Source organism: Silene latifolia, chromosome Y (genome assembly GCF_048544455.1).
Source record: "Silene latifolia isolate original U9 population chromosome Y, ASM4854445v1, whole genome shotgun sequence".
NCBI lineage: Eukaryota > Viridiplantae > Streptophyta > Magnoliopsida > Caryophyllales > Caryophyllaceae > Silene > Silene latifolia.
This window is the reverse complement of record NC_133538.1, coordinates 311,086,815-311,110,708: the sequence shown is the minus strand read 5'-3', so window position 1 is coordinate 311,110,708 and position 23,894 is coordinate 311,086,815. Positions and strand designations below refer to the sequence as shown.

At 35.7% G+C, this 23,894-nt stretch overlaps 1 long non-coding RNA gene across 1 annotated transcript; it reads right to left on the bottom strand.

Annotated features, from left to right (window-relative positions):
- Positions 1-13,682: 13,682 nt before the first annotated feature.
- On the bottom strand, positions 13,683-22,904 carry LOC141627071 (uncharacterized). Its single transcript, XR_012536631.1, has 7 exons — positions 22,692-22,904; positions 16,694-16,795; positions 16,433-16,518; positions 15,820-16,360; positions 15,584-15,726; positions 14,141-14,406; positions 13,683-13,977 (listed from the first exon to the last, which is right to left on the bottom strand). It is a non-coding gene; the product is annotated as an uncharacterized LOC141627071 (long non-coding RNA).
- Positions 22,905-23,894: the final 990 nt, after the last annotated feature.

The window sequence follows — 23,894 nt, the reverse complement described above, 5'->3', positions numbered from 1 at the left end:
AAGATTACAGACTAAACAATTCATGGTACCATTAATTCGGTCATATGGCCGAATTAATTTTAGATATAGCAGGCCTGCTGAAGCAAGGGATGGCCGCCACTGAACACATATCCATCAAAGAATGATCATTTGCTTGCAAAAGACTGTCCATGTCATCAATGAAACACCTATACCATGAAAAACAAGTAACAATTAACAAATGTTCACCAAAGTTATGACGAAATGGACTTTGCATTAATTTTAAGTCAAGCAAGTGTACCGTTTTTGTATTTTTATCCCATTTAAGAAGTTCCAATATTATCTTCTTTCGATAGTCGTGCAATTTCGCAAAAGAGATTTTCATACGGTATAGTATATATTTAATATGTAGCAATGGCAAGGTAGGAGGCAAAACCCGTAAATCTATACCTCAAAATATTCACTATTGGTCCATAAACTTTGATTGTCCAACGCATCCAACCATTTCAGCACAAACACTCCACAATCAAAACTACAAATAAATAAACATTTATGAGTAAAAAAAACATCTCAAGTGAACATCAACTATTCAACCATTCATTTCAAAGAAAATATGGGATTGGGTTCATGTACATCAACGAAGATATCTCATAATATAGCATAAAAAACGAAGATACATGGTTACATACCATGTTTTTTGTTGAGGGACTTTAAGGTTTTCAATTGGGTTCATGTACATCAACCGCAAAGGTTCAAATGGAGATGAACCACCACAAAGAACAGATGAAACTTGGTACAACTGGAACATGAAAAAGCCAATAGAACATAAAAATATGACAGGGATATATTTTTTCGGAAAAAACTAAAGATAAATACTCCAAAATTTATTGGGAAAAAATCATACAATCTCGTGGGCTGTCTCGTTATCAGGATCCGCATGTATATCGGTGCTCGAGTCGAGGATGAAATTTTTTTTTTGCTTTAAATCACAAACGCAAGCCCACCAATGACGACACTTTTTGTTAAACATAGGGATAAAAACCTGCAATAGACAAACCAAATTAACAATACACATGAACGAAAATAAATAAAAAAGAACATAAATAGTAGAAGAGGGATCTTTCACCTTTTGGATATTGCTCCCATCAAATGGAATGTAATCGACTTCATGTATTGACCCCAAATAGTCAAGGTTGCGTTCTTCATGAACGGTCTGCATGTGACAAAAGTAGGACCATTTTAATAAACCAATGAGGAGCCAATACTTGAAATATCAACATCTAAAGGATTTGAAGCTCACATATACTGTGGTTGGCAAGTAGAGGAGATCTAATTTACCGAGTGTGGACTTCACTCCAAACATATCAATCACCTACAAAACAAATTTAACAAAACATATGCAAAGGATTCACAAAATAAGGTCCAGGATTCACAAAATAAGGTCCAAGATTCACAAAACAAGTTCCAGGATTCACAAAAATAAGTTCACAAAATAAGCTCCAATATTCACAAAACAAGGTCCATCATTCACAAAATAAGGTCTAGGATTAACAAAACAAGTTCTAGGATTCACAAAAAAAAGTAAAATGAAACATGAAAAGAAAAAGGAAAGGAAAATGATTCTTACCTGATCCATAACAAAGCCACGTGGTCCAAGGGTCTGTAAAGCCTCCCTTGTGACTTCCATCCATGGAGTGGACACCATAGCGTCACTTAAATAATGAGGAAATGCAATTAGTCAATATCTCTCACAAATATAACTTTTATATTGTAAAATCAAATAAAAATCATATAACTTTTATATCGTAAAATCAAATCAAAGCAAAATCATTACAATTTAGTTTGTGCCAATTTTGATCTGCATACATAATCCAACAATTGCTGGTCACTGTAAGGAAGTGGTCGAGAGCCACTGCCACAATATGAGCATATAAACATCATTTAATCAACTAAAGTACTAAAGGTTTTGCAAGAAAATATGATAATATTAAAAGAAGAAGGTTCTTACAAAATGTACACGACTCCATTCTAGTGCATCCTTTTTCACTCTATCTCTTAATACGTTCTTACCACATGTAATAATCTGATAGCACACCCTCGTGCAAAAACGCTTCACCTGAACTTCCTATAAATGCAAAAAGGGGAATAATAATGTGTTGCCTACTTATAAAAATTTATATTTATCAATGTACAAATAGAGTTGAAAAACTAATCTTACAGTATATATGGTTATTGGACAATCACTTTTGTTTCCTTTGTAATTCTCCAATATGTTCAATAAATAGATGCCATTATCTATTTCATCAGAATGTAATTTTGATTTGGGGATAAACACTTCGGGCGTCCACATAATACTTCTCAGTCTTTGGCGCCTTTGGTTTAAGAAGCCGGATGAGCTTTTCTTTCTCAGATGTACAAAAGAGAAATCGGTCTTTCTTAGCTACTCGACCTTGTTCGATGAATCTTAGGGCTTGTCTTGTGAATCTTAGGGCTTGTTCTGTGAAACTTGGTCGTGGTTTAAAATCTTCTATTTTGCTCTTAATTTTATGAATCTCACACCTTATCTTGTGAATCTCGGACCTTGTACAAAGAATCTTAGGGCTTGTTCTGTGAAGATTTGGTCGTGGTTTAAAATCATCTATTTTGCTCTTAATTTTATGAATCTCGGACCTTATCTTGTGAATCTTAGGCCTTGTTCAAGAATCTTAGGGCTTGTTCTGTGAAAATTTGGTCGTGGTTTAAAATAAAATCATCTACTTTGCTCATAATTTTGTGAATCTCGGGCCTTATCTTGTGAATCTCAAGCCTTGTTCAAAGAATCTTAGGGCTTGTTATGTGAAACTTGGGCGTAGTTTAAAAACATCTATTTTGGGCTTAATTTTGTGAATCTCACACCTTATCTTGTGAATCTCATACCTTGTTCAGTGAATCTTAGGGCTTGTTTTTGTGAAACATAAGTGTAGGCTTCACAAAATAAAGTCATACATTCACAAAGTCATTTCCTAGTAGAATCACAATAACACACATTTCCCTAAGCAAAATGGAAACAATAGACGTACCAAAGGTTGCATAAAACAGGAATAATCAAAATATCTGCCTTTCATAGGATGGATGATTTGCACTTTGCTACTTTTAGTTCTGAGGTCGATACAAATCAAGAAAGGTGCGCAGGAGGCGGAGACTATTGGAGCGAAAACCTGAAAAGGGAGAAAAAGTTAACTGAATTAAAAAAGACAAAAATGCAGTGAATAAAAAAGTAAAAAATGAACTTAAGTTGAAATATAAGCAGACCAAAACAAAAGACTTACTAGTTGAACTGCAGAAACATCAACATTGGAGAGACACTGGGAACAAAAAAATAAGATCAGTATGAGTAACGATTAGAAGTGAACATCATGTAAAATACACTCAGAGAATTGGATAAAGTACAGGGTAATAAGACTAACACTTTCATTTCTATACGGCACAAATAAACGAGAAGGGGAAGTCCGGGATTTGAACATCTCATTACTATTTAAGATCTCACAATACACATCTATGACATGAGATGATATCCGATCGACTTCGTGCACACTCTTCAACTGGCTCCTAGTCAAAGTCTGACATTCACTTTGGAAAAGAAGCTCCGTTTCATCATATGATTCGCCAAGTATAAAATCTAATACTTGTTTCTCATCTTGATTCAATTCCTTAAAAACATTAAGATTCCTTTGCAAATAGGGCGATCGGATAACTTCACTGAACTACAACCCTCCTCTTACCACGACCCGGAACATCCTCTTCAATTGGTAAGGAGATAAGGGACATGGGATTGCAGCAGAGCTGGGGTTTTGCAAGGAACACGGCAATCGACTTTGCCAAATGACGTGGCGATCGACGACGAATATAGACATTACTTGACGGATCGTTTACTTCGACGATGTTTTATCAATTGTTGAAACAAGTGGAGTATCCGGTAGGCAAATAACATCACGAGTTGTCTTCGCACCACGAGTAGGAGGAGTAGGAGGAGTAGCTGTTATCTCAATAATTGTAGGCTCGGTGACGTCCTTATCGGAAGAACATCATCCAGAGCGCGTGAGAAGATGTGTTCCCTACCAAAGGAGTGGGCTCGGTGAAAGGAGGGATGACATCCACAAGGAGGGATGACACAAAGAAATATGTGTCGGCTCGGGCTCGGTTGAGACAACAAATGGTCATCATCTGCTAGAAGCCTAAAGGATGGGAATTCTGCATTTGGTGGTGGTGAATGATGTCGCACAATTGGTTGCAAAGCTTCACCCAAAGCATCCAATCCCGCCAACAAATCGCCTCAGACCACCCATACAAATTATCCACATTCTCCCCACCTTTCTCCACATTCTCATGAATATCGTCAACCACTTTCTCAAATGATGTTCTCATCCACAATGTCCGACACCTTTTCCTCATTCTTCACATTGTTGACATTTTCAAAGATCATCCTCTTGTTGAGATAACCTAAAACCTTCGCTATGCCGTCTACAAACCGCAACTAGTTTCTTCACCGTTGTTGTTGAAGGCGGTTTGGAGGAGCTTGACTAACAAGTGATTTGAAATCCAAAAAGCTTGAGCCACGCCTTTGCGGAAAACGCAGTTTATTGACAAACTCACCAAAGGCCTTCATTCCCAGGTAGCGGTAATTTTTCAAATACGTCCTTCGGATGCTTTATCTTGAATTGTTGACTTGGAAGACTGACCAAGCTCAATCTTTGGAGGAGGAGCACACAACTGTGGAATATGGTGGTTGAATAACATTGAGGCTCAATAGAACCCCGCCAAAAATTTTCTTGTCCGAACTTTTGTCATTCGCCCCGCTTAACTCTCTTGGTTATAGCTTCTTTAGTCCAAGTTGAGAGCGTTGGAAACTGCCGAGAAACAAGGCGTGCTTTGAAGACAAATCGGTCAACATAAATGAAAACCAAGACCATAATAGGTCCACCAAACCAATTTTCTTTCGATTTTCGGTCCGCCACTCCTTCTTTTGCCAAGACTCAACTTGGCCACCAATTTGCGTTTGATGAAATTGCACCAGTTGAATCTGAGATCAACTCGTGTTTGCCAAACTTTTAAGAAGTCTCAAACTAGCCCGATTGCCTACAACACCGCCTAGAAAAGCATTGAAGATATAAATGATGAAAGTGCGTTTGAAATCATCTCCACCATCTTTTTGTGTAGAGAGCTTTTCCATAATGTGTTTGAGCTCAATGGAACTACAATTGTATTGACTTTTGAAATCCTCCAAAAGAGACACATAAGAAGGAGACTTATCTCCAATTTTTGCTTCTTCGACAATGTTTGGACCCATTGGCAATCCCATGCACAGATGGATATCTTCCTCTAAAACAAGGAGTTTCCCATCACACAACGATCCTGTACAGTGGTCATAATTAGAAACTAGCCAGTACGCCAACTGACCCGGAACAACATCTGTTTTAAGCTCGCAAGAGAACCAAATCCCATTTCTTGTATAGCTTCAATCGCTTATCCGATGGTGGATTCTCCTTATTGTTGAGAAAGTGGTAAAGCCCGGAAGAGACATCCGAGTCCTCAACACAAAGCAGTCTCTCTTTGTAAATTTTTGTCTTTTTTTTAGGTGGCTTAGGGACTGGTTCGGTAGCTTGATAGGTGCTTCAATAGAGTGGTGCGGAGCTTGATGCACGTCATCGAACGTCGCTTCATCCTGGTTTGGCTTGATTCCTACAACTCGGTAAAACCTATTATTCACAAAGCAAAAGGAAATAAGTTCACAAAATAAAGAAACTTGGTCAGTAAGGTTTAGATTCTCAGACCTTGTTTTTGTGAATCTCAGACATTGTTCAGTGAATCTAAGGGCTTGTTTTGTGAAACTTGGTCATTATAAGTGGTTAAAATCATCTATATTGCTCATACCTTTAATTGGTGAATTCACATACCTTGTTTTGTGAATCTCGGACCTTGTTCAATGAATCTAAGGGCTTGTTTTGTGAAACTTGGTCATTATTAGTAGTTAAATCATCTATTTTGCTCATAACTTTATTTGGTGAATTCACAGATTTTGTTTTGTGAATCTCGGACCTTATTCAAGAATCTACATCCTTATTCAGGCCTTCACAAAATAAGTTCACAAAATAAGTTCCAGGATTCACAAAATAATTTCCAGGATTCACATAATAAGTTGCAAGATTCACAAAAGAAAATCCACAATTCACAAAATAAGGTCACAAAATAAGTTGGTCATTATAAGTGCATGTAAGAATATGTAAGAAAACAAATACAAAATTAAATAGAAAGTCAGAAGTAAAGAACATTGCATAATACATAGAAAAGTGATCCATGCAAATATTTAAAACAAAAGTACAACATTACATGATAATTTATGTTATCCAAAATGTTAAACTAAGACGTACGTAATTATACAGAAGGTTGACACTACTACGAAATTATACAAAATAACAAAAGGTCAAAGTTAAAACCTTAAAGTGCAAAGCCCTAGTTACACAGATAGTACATTACAAACAAGGGACAACTCTAGGCTATATATACATCATCATCGAGGTAAGTCAAGAAAAGATATATCAAGATGCGAGTGAGTAGTAAGTCACAGAATGAATGCCAATAGCTATATCTCGTTCTTCACTCGGCGTAGCTCTTAAAACAAGCAATGACTCATTAACGCACTGCGTGCAAAGATCATCAAGAGCATTGAGATGAGTACTCTGAGATGGAATTTTTGCTTGCATATAATGCACTAAGAATTTGGCAATCTTATTGTCCGTCATGAAACATTTGCATGTTTGAAAGACTATGCTAGGACCCCTACGAATAGTCCGAACACCATTCATATCATTTATGTCTACAGAAAGCCAATATGAGAAGGTGACCAGGTGCACTTTTGTGTATCAGAAATAGTTGAGCCCAATTTCGACAAACGAGCGCCATATTTGCTTTATCTTCCCGATCATTAATTTTTGAGAAGATTTTTTCCATAAGACCTTCATTATTGAAAACAGAATGACATGCTTGATAGTGACGGCCAGGCACTATAACTTCCTTTAACGGCGAAAAAGAGAAATCCATAGTCGTTTGTTTTTTTCGATGTGACATAAAGTGCACGAAATGACTTTTGATCTTCACAAGAACATTAACAACACAACCATTGCACCAAGGTGTCATACTTGTCTATGAAACAAGTGAAATACAAATATTAGATAAACAAAAGAAATGTGAAAATACAAAACACAAATTCCTAGCTAGTTGGACTAACAAGCTGGGAAAATAAACAAAAGGTGAACGAGATTCTCAGACCTAGGAAGCACAAAAACCGGGAAAATAAAAAGGTTTAGATTGTCGGACCTTGTTTGGTGAATCTCGGACATTGTTTACTTGAATATCGACCTTTTCTTCTTAATTTGTTTCTCTGCTTCTTTGTAATCTCGGACATTATTCAATGAACACTCAAGCAATAACAACGAAAGACAAAGTAGCTAGTGTAATTTATGCAAAACTTTGTAATTATGCAAACCTTTGAATAATCGCAGACCTTATTCAATGAGAACTCAAGCAACAACAACAAAAGTAAGATGAAGTTTGAAGATAATATAACAATAAGCTACTGGTTTCACAAATTTACCTCCTAGATTCACAAAATAAGTTCTAGGTTTCACAAAAGCGGAGTAAACCAAATCTTAACAAACAGATGACAAAAAGTAAGGCCAAGTTTGAAGATAATATAACAATAAGCTACTGGTTTCACAAATTTACCTTCTAGATTCACAAAATAAGTTCTAGGTTTCACAAAAGCAGGTAAACGAATCTTAACAAACAGATGACAAACATTAAGTCCAAGTGAAAAATGAACAATAAAAATGAAACTTCAATCCAAAGAAGTTTATAACCTAAAATTTAACTAATTAATGAAGTTTATAACCTAAACATTAAGCGAAAACATGAAATCGGCAATAACTAACAATGAACAATAACAATGAAACTTCAATTCAAAGAATAATTAAGCGAGATAAGAATGCATAAAAAATCGATGAAAATCGAATGAAGGAAAATAGTGAAACAAGAGCAAAACTCCTTATTTAACCTAATTAATGAAGTTTATAACCTAAAATTTAACTAAATAAGCAAAAAAATCAAAATCTATTAAAGAAATAGAAAGGAACATACGAAAATGCGGAGAAATCGACTGCAATTGAATTTATGCGTTCCTACTGTGTTCGATTATGCTCACAAAGCAATCAAAAACCTGCATAATAACAACAATAATTTGACGAACTAAATAAATTTGGAAATTAAACTGAAAAATACAGAATGAAAGGAAGATGAATCGAAACTTAAATTAGTAGATCGAAAATACCTAATTTGTGATGATAATGCAGTACAAAACCTCAGCTCAATGATAACGGAGGTCGAAAGCTAAACATAATGGCGGTAGGAAAAGCTCAGTGATAATGGCGGACGGGGAGCTCAGTGATAATGGAGGACGAAGATGATTTGAAGAGAGAGAAAGAGTGTGCGTTGGTTGTTCGAAAAGAATGGGTATTCAATGAAATGTGCGTGTGTTGTTGGAATTAAATAGGGGACACGTGGCATCATCTTATGAGTCTATAATATTTAGATCCAATGGTATAGAATGAGTTCAGCTGCCTCACCCTAAGGAGGGTGCCTCACATGATTCAATTTCTATATATATATATATATATATATATATATACTAATATAATTCTATCATCTCGATCGGATAAAATTTCCATAAGTTTAGTCATAGTTCTACAAATAACTTTATCACCTTAATCGGATAGAATTTGCATAATTTTAATTTATAATTTAAAATTTTATTAGGTAGTTAAAAAAGTAAAGTAAGGCAATTTAAAAAGTATTGATTTCTGGTGCTTTGTTCGAGTCTTTGAGGTGTATAATGTGGTCTCACAATAAATATGGTGGTCATCCAATAAGCAGCCACTCTAAAAGATATTACGTATTATTTGGTTTTCTTATTTATACTCCGACAATTAGTAATACAACAATTATGTTAGTTGTCTCAAACATGCATGCCAATTCGATTAAAAATCAAATTTTATGTTAAATCTCAATTTTCTCATCATTATCCTACTCTCCCCGTCTCAATTATTGTTTGTCTTTAATTAAAATATAAGATCATTAGAGTGTGAAAGTATATCCATTCAACCCTCTTACGTCACCCTAGTTGATCGTTACGGTTTCCTAATCTGCGCCCAAACAAACTAAAGTACATGGCAAATGATTAATTCGCATGGCACAATACAAACATATACTTCCTCCATTCAACTCCACTCTACCATCTTTCCTTTTTCATCCATTCAACTCCACTCTACCTATTTCCTAAAAAGGAATGCCAAATGACCATTTTATCATCATACCCCATTACTTATTTACAATATTTGCCACTCATACCCCACTACTTCTACATCAAACTCCACCTTTTTCCACTCATACCCCACCTAATTACATTATACCCCATTATTTATTTACAATATTTTCCACCCAACCCCACCCTTCTTAATATTTGTGCAAAATACAAATAGGTAGAGTGGAGTTGAATGGAGGAAGTACATTTTCTTTATAGGTGTTTTATGCATGATGGTGTTTTAAAATAATGTTCATCTTATTGAACTAAATTAATTGCCTAATTGTCAAGAGAGCATAGGAAATTCATCCTATTAGGAATTTCCAAAATGGTAGATTTAAAAAAAGATAAAATTATATAGATGAATGATTTATAGTCTATATAAATGGTAAATACTAAAGTCTTTTTCTATTTAATTGACTTCCACCACGTTTTTTTATGCTTTCATTTTATAAAGGTCTTTGTAACAAAGAATAAAATTTCGAATTATGGTGGGGACTCCTATCATCTCATATTCGCATTCATATAAAAGAGGATTCTATGTCATTGTGTTCTGATAGGTTTCATTGAATTAGGATATAGAATTTTAGTAGTTAATGCTTTTACATAAAATATTAGTGTAGATCTAGAGAAAACGAAAACTTGTCTAGCAATAACCAAATACATGAAGATCGTGAAGCAAATAAAATCTAAAGTAGCTTAGCTCTATTCGTAAACAATTTTTTTCCTGAGGTAGCTTAGCTTGACTGCTTGAGACAGGATACAAATGGCCAATTTCAACAAATTTGGCTTTAAGAGCGTGCATTATTACAACGTTTAAAAACCAAAGTTACACACCAAACAACCATGCAACAAAGATTATCAAACAACGCAGAAAACCATGAGCAACTGGTATTGTTTTCTGTCAGCCATTTAGGAGATAGCATCACCAACAGTAAAAGCCTGAACAAAAGACAATGAACCGAGTATTTGGGACCGGGAGAAAATGATTTCTTAACAACAATGCTCCCCTCCAAAATCCTTAGATTCCTTATCATTCTCGAACATTATTTCCGCCCATAAAAAGCGCCCAAAGAAAGCTCGCTCATCCAGTTCTCACAATCACTTAACAAGTCTAATCTTAAGCAATGGGCCTCAGGCTTCAGTCTTCTAGGACAGAACTCAATTATCGCGAAAATCATCAAAACGCAGCAAAAACCAAGCATGAATATGGTGATTTCATGGATTATTCACAGCTATTACACCTTAAACTGCACTAATAAGCTCGTAACACCCACAATTCCCAATTTCCTCAATTGCAAAAATTGCAAAAATTCACACCTTAAATTGTTGTTTAGGCTAGAAGGGTCCTTCCAACAATTCCAATTGTAAAAATATGAAGCTAACAAGATTCGAACTCGAAACCTCGAGGACATTAAAATAACCATCAAAAAGTTGGAGTATTTGAGGTGTAATTTATCTCATATAATGTTAATGAATACATTGCAAGAGGAAATCATCAATGGGAAATTCCGAACCTTGAATCCATTACGCTACTAGGTTGCACGTCGTTGTAAAGCGTTACTCTTGTTATAGTTGTTGATGGGTATATATATGTATATGACGCTGGAGATTTACTATATCTCTTATTAATAATTATCTTCAGTTGAGTTTATTATTAAAAATAAAAATCGTGTTTTAGAAAAGTTGGAGTCTCTAGAATTGCCTGAAAAAAGCCTCTTTTATATATATACTAGATTTAATGCCCGTGCGATGCACGGTCCTATTTTTAGTATTCTACGTTTATAAACCTAGAAAAATTCAGATTTAGAATGTAAAACCTCGAGTTATTCGACCCGTCCACATATTAACACAAAATTATTATGTGGTAACTAATAAGACGATACTATGATCATCTTTTTCGAGACTCTAGCGTGTCTTTAAGAATTCTTTTTAATACCAATTATGGCCCTTTTAATTCCCAACCGTGTTCTGCATAATATAATAACAAAAATTAATTTCGAAATCTTAACAATAACCCCACTTGCAAAAGGCATTCCACAAGCATAAAAATTCATAATCCATAAATATTACCCTCCAAATTCAATCACTTGCTAACGTGCAAAACTTTAGATACTCTCTTCGAAATTTTATGCATGGACTCTTTACAAAGGTTAAACTCTTTAATACGGAGTATAATAAAATCATACCCCCTCCGTCCCGGTCATTTGTTGTCCTTTGGTTTTGGAACAAAGACTAATAAAAGAGGAGAGAGTCAATTACTAATTGACATGTAGACTAAATTGAGTGTGAATGACCAAATTGTTCACCAAATGCATTCTTAAATTAGAAAGGATAACAAATGACTGAGACACCCAAAAATAAAAATGGACAACAAATGACCGGGACGGAGGGAATACATGATAACAAAAGTAGAGATAAAAAACTAATTTAGAGCTCAGTCCTATAATGTCCATGATCATACATATCAGGTAGTGGATGAAGATAGCCTAATTTCAATGCCATAATACCATCGTACTTTGTAAATGCGGACGAAAAGCAACAATACCAATTAAATATGACCGATTAGTATGATATCGAGTAACTTTTTTTTGGCAGCATCATAATTAATAGCTGTATTGGTTCATTCTTTAGTGATCTTCATCTCTTACCAAAAGATCGAACAAAATTCTCTAACTAAATCATATGTATAACAATTTCCTCCTCGCTCAATTGTCACATGGTACATATATTAGAATAATACTGAAAATTGAAACTTAACCTAAGTCACCACTTTATCTAAAAGTATGAAGAAAAAAATTAAATATTACAAAATGTTGTGATTACAACCGGATGTAAATTACATAACTCCAACTTCTATAAAGTTGTCGAGTTAGTTTCAAATTATCTTCTAAGTTTACAAAAACACTAATATTGTCACCACATATTTAGAAACTGGGTATTAACATACATCATTGGTGAAAGACGGAAATTCTAATGAAAAAATTTCCTTCAATAATATAGATAGATTACAATATAGCTAAAAGAAAAATATTACAATACAACTTTAAACTAGTGTGTAACCCGTGCAAAAATGCACGGGTATAATCAACACTTGTGTATAACAATTACTTCCTCCATTTTCATATGATGTACCTATTTTATTAAAATACTCCACTTATATATTCAACAAATGGTTACTGTTCCGGGTGTGATTCCGGAGTAGGATTTGTGACCACGTAAGCTTGTAGAATGATGTCTTTGCTTGACTCTTCCTTTCGCTCTTTCCTGTTTAAGATGAACAAACTGAGGGCTCGACTTAGTACCGAGCGTACTCACTCCGACGCTCAAGTCAGTAAACTTAAAGAGATTAAGTTGTGTGTTACTTGGCAAAGTATATTGTAGAGAGATAAGGGAGTTTATACCAGATTAATGGTGAGTTTTAGGATGAATTGTGGATCGTTTTCTCAATGAGGATTGAGGAGTATTTATAGACTTTCACCTTTTGTCACGTAGTGGCCAAGTGGCTAGCAGGTGGAAAGACTGTTCTACCCTCGGCCGAGGGACCCATGGCAGGCCGGCTGACCTGTTTGACTCCATGCCGAGGGGACTGGATATGAGTACGCGGATATGCTTCTCGGCTGGCTAGTTGCCGAGCCGAGACCCAAGTGACAGGCCGACAGGCTGCGTCGGTTAGGCTGTCTAATACGTTGACTTGCTGCCTTTTGTCTTTGACCTTGCTCAATATGTTGACTCGGTCAGCGGGTGCAGAATATGCCCCATCAGTTACATCATATAAAAACGGAGGAAGTAGCAAATAATATAAAAATGGATATCCGTAACTAAAAGCTTAGTTGTATAGTTATTGTACGAAAATAAAATAGGTACTAACCAAAGTTTTACCCATGTCCATTATAACCAATTAAAAAAACAAATAAAAAAGATTGAACTATTTAAACAAACTAATCTATTACCCGTGCAAAAAAATGTACAGATAATCCACAATTATTTATAACAAACTAATTATGTTAGTGGAAGCAAACATATTAATTGGCCATTATCATCTTCGAAACAATAATCACAAACTCACAACCCCTAACATCTTCCCCACAAATCGTTGTACAACCCCATTTTTTAACTAAATCTTCCAATTTCTTTATTCCAAATAAAAACATTGCACTTTGTAGTTGATATTATAAAAATGGAAGGAGAATTACTACGAACATTTAGTATTTTTTTTTTAGTATTGAGAGTTCACCTTTTGCATAGATCAAACAAAAGAGTTTGTAGGACAAGCTAACATTATTCATTCTAAACATAACAAAATTCAAAATTTTTTAAAAAAATTGAACTAAAAAAATAAGAATCCCTCAAACCCGCTTCTTTTGCATTAATTCGTGCAGTATAAAGTTCCATGGATTGGTTCGTCAATGGTTGGTTGTTTCTTTTATACCGCCTTGTAAATTCAAACGGATTTGAAAGACTTGAAAGAGATTTTCAACACAATTCACCATCTTGGCAGTAATCCATGAATAGCCATTAAGAGCTGGTATGATATGTTCCTGTAACGAAAATACAGTAGCGACCATAACCTGAGTCCCAACAAAATGAAAAGCGGTAAACAACACATGCGCGTCCTGATTCTCAACCTAATAAGCATACCAACATTCTTTGTCAGGTCGCTACATCTAAGCACCATACCGTGTACACAGCCGTTAGACAAATATAACCAAATTAAATTAAGTCCGAGTAACTTGCTTTGGCTTCTCCTTAAGGGGTTCAAAATAGGACAAATGGGACAAAATACCTCACCTAAGATTGAGATCAGGGTACTCATGCTTCTTAACATTGCTGTGTTGGGCCATAACAGGGCCGCCGTGCGTCCGCCTTTTAAGTGTGCTGTGTATTTTTCCGTCGCTTCTCATTTTGTTAAGACTTAGGTTGATATCTAATGTCAAAATCAGATATACTAAAATACTTATTCTTATAATCGCTGCTATGACATCAAATTTAGGTTGATCTAACTCAGTGACTTCAATATCCTTCCAAATTTGATATTAACCTTCTGGTGTATGTATCTGCAACATTCATATCAAACATATACCATCAAGACTTTGTTAGAGCTTTATTTTAAATACTTAAAATTATATATGAAGATTAGAAATTTACCGTTTTTCATCTAAAACATCCTCAAAGACGAACAAATTTGCAATATAGCTATCTCTCTAACTCGTTATTCCATTAGAAATAAAAAATTCATTAAAAATGACTAATTTGTACCTACCTTATCAATTCACTAATCAAAGTCGTAGCTTTCTTTTATCTCCCTTCTTTCACTAATCAGTACTCTGATCAAGTCACACGGCCTTCTTACTCTAGAAGTGTCCACGCACACGTAAATAAGATAATCAATTGATTTCCCGATAATCAAATGTGAGTTTTAAATATATATATTCAAGAAACGGGGACAGTCTAACAAAACGTAACCTTGGTCGACATTTACTGTAATTGCATTCTATGATCCAACAACTTTAATTTAAGCCACAATTGATTCTTTGTACGGTAGAATACTTCTATAGTTTTAGATGCTCACTCGTGTGCGTGGAAAAAAGAAGTGTCCTACACAGCAAATACAAAAAGGAAAAAAAGAAAATAAAGTAAAATGTAACAACTTATCACGTGAAACGTCTCATATTAAACTTATGTGAGACCGACAAAAATGAGAATTAGTTTTTAAATGAATTATGAATCTAAAGCAAATGGATAGCTCTTACATCAATTTGAAGGTTGTGTTTCAAAGTTTCTTAGACTTAAGATACTTGCTGTCAAACAATCATATGAAGATTTTAACTGATGTGTGACCATTATCTTTTTGAAGGGACAACGTTTAAATTCTTGTAGGCACCACCCAAAATTCTATATATCTTTTGTAGTATAACAGAATCAATTGTATGTGCTTATAATGGTATATTAATTAGTTAATACAGTTATCACCAATTAATGTCCAAAGGAAGAACCTCCTTGTGCAATCTAAACTGAACTCTAAATTAACAGCAAGTCTGAAATCTTGAGCTTCTTTGTCAAACTTTAAAAAATAATCCAGACTTTATCAAGTCAATATTATAAAGTTCATCACATGAAAAAGGACACCCAAATAACTGAGATTAATTAAATTCTCTATTATATTATAAACTTTCAAAGAAATCAGCCGAAATATCTTGAAATCAGGAAGAAAAGGTAATGCATTAAGCGAACCTGTGCCAAAAACGCATGGAATTATACTCCACCAGAGTGGCTCAACGACACATTTCCTCGACTCCATATGCCATATTTGCAATTGTTGCATATTAGTCATCAACAAATTCTTCTTAATTTATGAAGATTTTTCTAACAGGCGCCTGTAACATAACCGGAAAGTTTTTAGTAAGATATCATCGAAATCTGAAGTATAGAACCACTTTTTTCATTGAGATTTTTAATGTCTAACTTACACTTGCTAACTTTATCTCTTCGTCCTGATCATTTGTTAAACTTGGATTTAAATAGTCTCGCAAAAAAAAAATATAAAGTTAAAAATGATTGAGACGGAGGCCGGGGGTAAACAATCAGCAACTACTTTGTGTAATGTATAAATCTAAGTCTAAAAAATTGGCATTGATTCCCTGAGAGTGAGACTAATACTTAAATCACTTTAATATGAGACACTTGAAGTATTCATTCTACTTAACTGAAACTAAAATAAAAATGGTTGCATTAAAAAAATTGAGCATATAATAAAGAAAAATACACGAATTTTAGCAGAGGAACTTGAAAAAAGAAAAAGTAGAGCAAAAGTTAAGATTGGAAGTGTAACTTTCCCTATTAGATAGATCCACCGACATATTGTAGTCTTGAGCAACCAATCAATTAAATAGCGTACTGATTAATTCGGAGTACCAGATACCACCCAGAAAAGGGCCACAACACACTCAGATCAGTTGCCTGATCAGAAGCATAATTTACAGTAGTGAGGCTTTTTATCAGATCAGAAACCTGTAGCGGAAGCACACATCAGATATTGGCAGAGCAGCTAGGCAATTAGCATAATGAACACCTTTAACTCACCTGAGTTTCAAGCTACATTTTGAATGAAAAAAAAAAATTGCAGCTTGGCCTCAACACTTTGGCACTCGGATTAATTCTACGAAAAACTGTCAAGAAAATGAACAGCAAATAATTAGATACGCTATATCCCTATCCTAGAACATATTCAGCACACTAATAAACTGTCAGGGATACAATTGAGAGACAGATAAATGGAAAGCGGGCATTATCCGTAGGAAGACACATTGAAAGAAAAAGATGGGCCGATGTAACTCTACTAACTTTAGGATTCGGTACCTCGCTTCGATTGATCAAGCCTTCAGATGTAATGAAAGTTTATTGTGGACAATGGCAACTTTCAAATTCCTTGTTGAGGAGGGCACGCTGCAAGGCATGCAAAAACAACAGCACAATATCAATACGGTATTCACATTTTCACCATAAGAATTTGCATTAGCATTTTGAATAACAACTCATCATCACACCTGTAACAAAATAAATCATTAAACTTGAATATAGCCCACAACACCAGGAAACCATTTCGACAACTTGGATATAACCTCAATCATTTGTTTGTCTTTTTTAGTCTTTAGGAGGGATTTTAATCAAAAAAAAACAAATGATTGGGACGGAGTATAATGTTTACTGCACGGGTCTGCTCGTCACAATCAAACTCCCACACTCCCACTCAAAACTCACTGCTCTTCACTATCATCATTAATCTGGGTTCAAACAAACTGTAATTTGAGGATTAAAAATCAATCAAAGATCCCCTAACTTCTCCGGCCAATAATTCTGATGCTAAGCATACTTTCTAATTTAATTCAAATACTGTTGAACACAAAATGAAGCATAATTATTGTTATCATTATTAGGAAATTGCACCATGAATTGAACAATACTTCAAAAAAATGTTCACGTAATCAAGCTTAATTATCATATCAGTATACGTTGTATGCATTTCAGTTTTCATATGCATTATGATAAAAGTATAAACCTCCATTAATGGAGTCTCTTGAGCTTGAGCTCTCTAACAACCAGACGAAATTAAAATGATTTTATTGATCATAATTAACTTGGGTATGTACAAGTGTTTATATACAGGAGGTAGTTAGTCTGTACAGAGTTTGTTACATCAATTAGCATTCTGTTACAGGTTGTTACAGTTTGTTATGAATCTGTTACAGCTGATGTCATGGCTGATGTCAGATAGTTCCAACATCCCCCCCTCAAGTTGGACTTGGTGAAGAGTCAAGAAGTCCCAACTTGGAAACAAAATGAAAGTGCTGCTGTTCGCCCAATGCTTTGGTGAAGACATCAGCAATCTGGGAATGAGTAGGAGTGTGAGCAGTCTGAATAAGACCTTCCTGTATCCGTTCCCGTATATAATGACAATCAAGTTTCAGGTGTTTAGTACGTTCGTGGAAGACAGGATTTGCAGCTATATGTTGCGCAGCCTTGTTATCACAGTGCAAGGTGATTGGTAAGGGAATGGAAATATGCAATTCTTTCAAGAGTTCAGTGATCCAAACCAACTCACTGGAAGTCTGGCTCATGCTGCGGTATTCAGACTCAGCAGAGGACTTGCTGACCGTGGCCTGCTTTTTTGTCTTCCAAGAGATGAGGGAAGAGCCCAAGAAGACACAATAACCAGTTAAGGAACGCCCTGTATACGCACAGGTGCCCCAATCAGCATCACAATAACTGGTGACAGTTAAATCAGCAGATGAAGGATAGAATAGGCCAAGATTGATGGTACCCTTGAGATACCGTATCAGATGAAGTGCTGCTTGGAAATGAGGAACTCGTGGTTGAGACAAAAACTGACTCAATTGTTGCACACTGTAAGACACATCAGGTCTTGTGAGATTAAGATATAACAGACGGCCAATAATTCGTCTATACACATCAGGCTGCTGTAGGAGTTCTCCTTCATCTATACTGAGTTTCAAACCACGTGGTAAAGGGAACTTAGCTGAATGACAGTCCTCCATATTACTATCCCTGAGAATATCCAAGATGTACTTGCGTTGATTGAGTAGAATCCCTGATGAGGACCTAGCCACCTCAATGCCCAAAAAATATCTCAGGGCTCCCAAATCTTTGATAGTGAAAGCTTTATCAAGAAGACTCTTGATATGGGAGATGTGATCTTCATTATTCCCAGTAATGAGGAGGTCGTCCACATAAACCACAATGACAGTAAAGCTCCCCTGAGTATCAGACTTGGTGAACAAAGAATAATCAGATTTGGCTTGAACAAACCCTTGCTTGGTTAAGAATTTGGATAACTCGACATTCCACTGTCGTGAAGCCTGCTTGAGTCCATATAAGGACCTTTTTAAGAGACATACATCAGTAGGATTGCCAGCAGTGTACCCATCTGGTTTAGCCATGTATACTTCTTCTTCTAAAAACCCATGAAGAAAAGCGTTGTTGATGTCAAGCTGGTGTAGCGGCCATCCTTTGACAGCTGCTAATGCAATAATAATGCGAACAGTAGTAAGTTTGGCAACAGGGCTAAAAGTATGCTTGTAATCTTTCCCTTCAACTAGGTTGTACCCCTTGGCCACAAGGCGTGCCTTGTAACGTTCAACAGTGCCATTGGGATTGAATTTGATCTTGAAGACCCACTTTGCACCAATGGCTTTCTTTCCTGGTGGTAAGGGCGTGAGTACCCAAGTTTCATTAGCTTCAAGGGCAACCAGTTCCTTCTTCATGGCCTCTTGCCAATGAGGATCAGCCTGAGCTTGAGCATAAGTGGAGGGCTCAAACATAGGCAAAGTATGTCTAAAAGACTGCTGAAATTCACCAGTATAACCATCAAGATTTATTGCGGCAAAGAAGAACTGGATCGACTCGGAACAAACGGCCGGTGTTCGAGGATTGTCGCACTGAACCCGAGGGGGCAAAAGACTGCAAGATGGATGGTGGTAACCCTTTACAGATATACCCTTGCAGCTTACTTGAAATCTGGCGAGACCGGTGAGACTTCCTGGATTCAATAATAGTATGAGAAGGAGCACCACAGGATTGTTGTGCGCCCGTCGTGGTGGTAGAAGAAGGATCAGGTGTAGTTGAATGATTATGTGTTGTATGAGATGTATTAGTAGAAGGAATAGTAGTATTATTGTTTTGTGAATGTGTATTAGTATTTTGTGGAATAGCTGGTTCAGAAGTAACTGATGAATCAAAAAACAAATTCTCATTAAAATCAGGTGAATTTGTGCTGGATAAATGTGGCAGTTCAGTGGGATGTGAATTTGCAATAAACACTGGTGCTACAGTAGGTTGATAACCAGGTTTATAAGGAAAAATGTCTTCTTTAAAGACAACATCTCTGCTGACAAACAACTTGTGCTGATCAAGATCATATAGTCTATATCCCTTTTGCCCAAAAGGATAGCCAAGCATAATACACCTTATTGCTCTCTTTTCAAATTTATCAGGGCCCTTACATGAGGCATAACATAGACAACCCAAAGTCCTTAAATGAGAGTAATCTGGCACCTTCCCAAATAAGAGTTCATGTGGTGTCTTCCATTTTAACACAGCTGTGGGCATTAAGTTGATCAAATGAGTAGCTGCTAGGATCAACTCTCCCCAAAACTTTTTAGGAATATATCCTTGAATTCTTAAGGCTCTTGCTGTTTCCAACAAGTGACGATGCTTTCTCTCAACCTTCCCATTTTGCTGTGGGTTCCCTGGTATAGATCTTTGATGCACAATTCCATTGACAGAAAATAGGTGACTGCATTCAGTCTGAAGTATCTCACTACCATTGTCACTTCTGATGTGCTTAATGGTAGTGTTAAAATGATTCTTAACATAGGCAAAAAAATGCACTAAAGTAGCTGAAAGAGTGGTCTTGTCTTTCAAAAGAATTGTCCAAGTGGTTCTAGAGTAATCATCCACAATTGTAAAAAAATAAGAGTGGTTGCGTAGAGACTTTTGTCTATAAGGCCCCCATAAATCCATATGCACCAATTCAAATGGAAAATTAGTAATAGATGTACTAATAGGAAAGGGAGATTTATGATGTTTAGCAAGAATACATGTCTCACAATGAAAATGCTTTCTATTAGGTATAGAACCAGGCAATACATGTTGGATAGCATTCAAAGAAGAATGACCTAGTCTACTATGTAACAAGAGTACATCATCACAACTGACAGCAGCAGACAAGAGTGTATTATTACATTTATTTAAAACTATGCTTGGTTGTCCTGAGCTTGTAACAAACTGGTAAATGCCAGCATTTCTTGAGCCATGACAGAGCACCTCCTCAGTGGAAGGGTCCTGTATAGCACAACCAGCAGAGGTAAAATGAGCATGGAGATGATTGACGGATAAAAGCTTTCCTAGGGACAGTAAATGATGTCTGAAATCAGGAATATAGAACACATCAGACAATCTAAGTTTCTCAGTCAATTGAATATCTCCTATATACCTGACCAATTTCAATTGTCCATCAGGCAAAGTAATGGAAATAGGCGTGCTTAATTTTTTATGAGTCAAGAATTGACTAAAATCATAAGTCATATGATTGGATGCACCCGAATCAATGATCCAAGTATGATCATGTGATTGAAAATTGTGCATAACAGTGAATGCTAGAGATATACCTGCAAAGTTAGCAGCAGGTTTATCAGAAGAAGCTTGATTTTGCAGTTTGAAAACTGCTTGAGCAACAGCCTGAACAAAGGAAGGATCACAGGCATCCACAGTAGCCGAGTGCTGATTATCATTGGAAAGATCACAAGGAGTATCATCTTCATAGGAGTTATCTTCAACATGTGCAGCATATCCTCTTCCCATAGCAGACATATTAGAAGGACCAGAACCACGTCCCCTACCCCTGCCTCTGCGTTGAGGATTAAACCAGCAGTAATCAAAAGTGTGACCATACTTCTGACAACGATCACAAAAGTAAACAACCTTCTGTTTCTTGCCATCTCTCCTCCAAACATTAGATCCTTCCTGAAATCCAGGGCCTTGAGAAGTGCCTGGAACAGAAGGACTAGAAGAAGATGTATCAAAATTCTTAGGCGGATAGTGTTGTGCAGCTGCCATTGCCACACCATCCGGATCAACCTTAACATCACTCTCAGTAATTTGCTTTTGCAGCTCTGCTTGATGAACCTTCGCAAAGGCCTGATTGACAGATGGAAGTGGATCTAAAGCAAGAATATGACCTCTGATTTGATCATATTTGTTGTCCAATCCCATGAGAAAATCAATCAAATTGTTTCTATTATCTCGCTCAACAATACGCTTGAGTAATTGACAAGAACAAGCAGCAATGGCGTTACATGTGCAATCAGGTAAGGGATCAACAGAACGATGATCCTCCCAAACAGATTTCAACTTAGCGTAGTACTCAGCTACAGAATCATTACCTTGCGAAATCTGTGTCATCTCCTTGCGCAGCTTATATAGGTGTGGAGCATTGGTCTGGTTATATCGCTCATGCAACTCCTCCCATAGCTGCTTCGAAGAAGTGACATAGTTGAAAGTGCGAGCAATCTTCTCAGTCATAGAGAATTGAATCCACCTCATGACTGTGTAATCAGTCCGTATCCAGTCACCATGCGTGGAAGCAGTATCAGCAGGCTCAGGACAGCCGCCATTAACAAATCCGAGCTTGTTTTTGGAAATTAATGCAATACGCATATTTCTGGACCAATGCAGGAAGTTTTGGCCATCAAAAACATGCGGAATAATCTGAAGAAGTGATTGATCTCCAGTTGTGAGATGAAGAGGATTCTTGTACACCGAATTTGAGGTTGCATCAGGCATTTTGAATGAAATTATCACAGCGGAAGAATTCGATTGAATTTGATTGAAAATCGAAACAAAAGAAGTATTTTGATATGATTTTTGATGTAATAACAACAGGAAATGAAGAACAAAGTGTAAAGAATTGAGAATTTAGTGAAGATTTGCTGAAAAAATTTCACAGAATCAATAATCTGGCGATTGATACCATGATAAAAGTATAAACCTCCATTAATAGAGTCTCTTGAGCTTGAGCTCTCTAACAACCAGACGAAATTAAAATGATTTTATTGATCATAATTAACTTGGGTATGTACAAGTGTTTATATACAGGAGGTAGTTAGTCTGTACAGAGTTTGTTACATCAATTAGCATTCTGTTACAGGTTGTTACAGTTTGTTATGAATCTGTTACAGCTGATGTCATGGCTGATGTCAGATAGTTCCAACACATTAGCAATGATCTAGAATGTAAAGAATTGGTATAGAAAAGATGGACTTACTTGTGCATCAACCAAGATCATTTCAACGCCATAAATCTCGCCCTTGTTCCTATGATTCTCTCGTTTCCATAAGCCGACAACACGAACACCGAACTCGACATTATGAACGTTCTTCGCCAACTTGGAAATATTTGTTGCAGTAATTTGGTGCCATTTTCTGGATTTTGTAATTTGATTAGATGAGAAAGAGTAACTTTGGGGTTGAATCAATAGAATCTTATCTATATAAATTCAGAAGACAATACTCATTGTACAGCGCGCCACGTCATAAATGCATTTTTTTTTTTTGAAAATCCAGGTTACGGTGGGACCCATGAGTATGCAACGTATTTAATTATTCAGATATCCGTCTTTTCGAACATGCGCTAAATTCCGTGTCGCAACAGATTATATAAAATAATCTTATGGAATACTTCTTCGAATTAATATTATGATAAAATTTTATACATTCCGTGTAAAAAAAATGCATAACATTTACGCAGAATTAATTACAAATGCGAGTAAATGTGATTAAATTACATAATTTTTAAAACAAAATTACACAATAAAATTACATAATTTCAGGAAGGAATTACAGTTATATACAGGATCGAACCTACAACGGAAATGAATTACAAAAATGAATTACATGTATTTTTGTTAATATTATTGTACCACAAATTCACAACATAATTTTTTAAAACTACAGGGTACAATTTTTTTTTTCAAAAAACAATAATGACGGCATATGTACTTGGAATATAAAACTCGGCATCTTAATTATCACAAGACACCGAAATTGGTAGGTGGCAATGATAGGAAACCGAGTTAATACAGTCTTCAACAAGCATTTAAAGCTATTTTTAATTTTTTTTTTACTCTAAAAAAACAAATAAATAAATTTTATTTTAATTTACAAGTGATTAAAAAAAATTTAGTAAATTTTTTTTAATAAATTTTTTAATAAATAATTCACAATTGTTATAACAAATATTGTTTAAATAATAAAAACATGATAAGGTAAGTCGAATAAATTAAATAACTTAAATATTTTTTAAAACTAGATAGTACGATGTTGTTGAGCGCTTAGTGAGAGATCTATAAGCCGAATATGGTGAAACTCTTACTGATGTTAATCCGTCTGTAACTGGAAATGAACATTCACCCGGTAGTTGTGGTTTTAACGCATCCTATTTACGTGGAGAATGTTCATTTCCAGTTAGA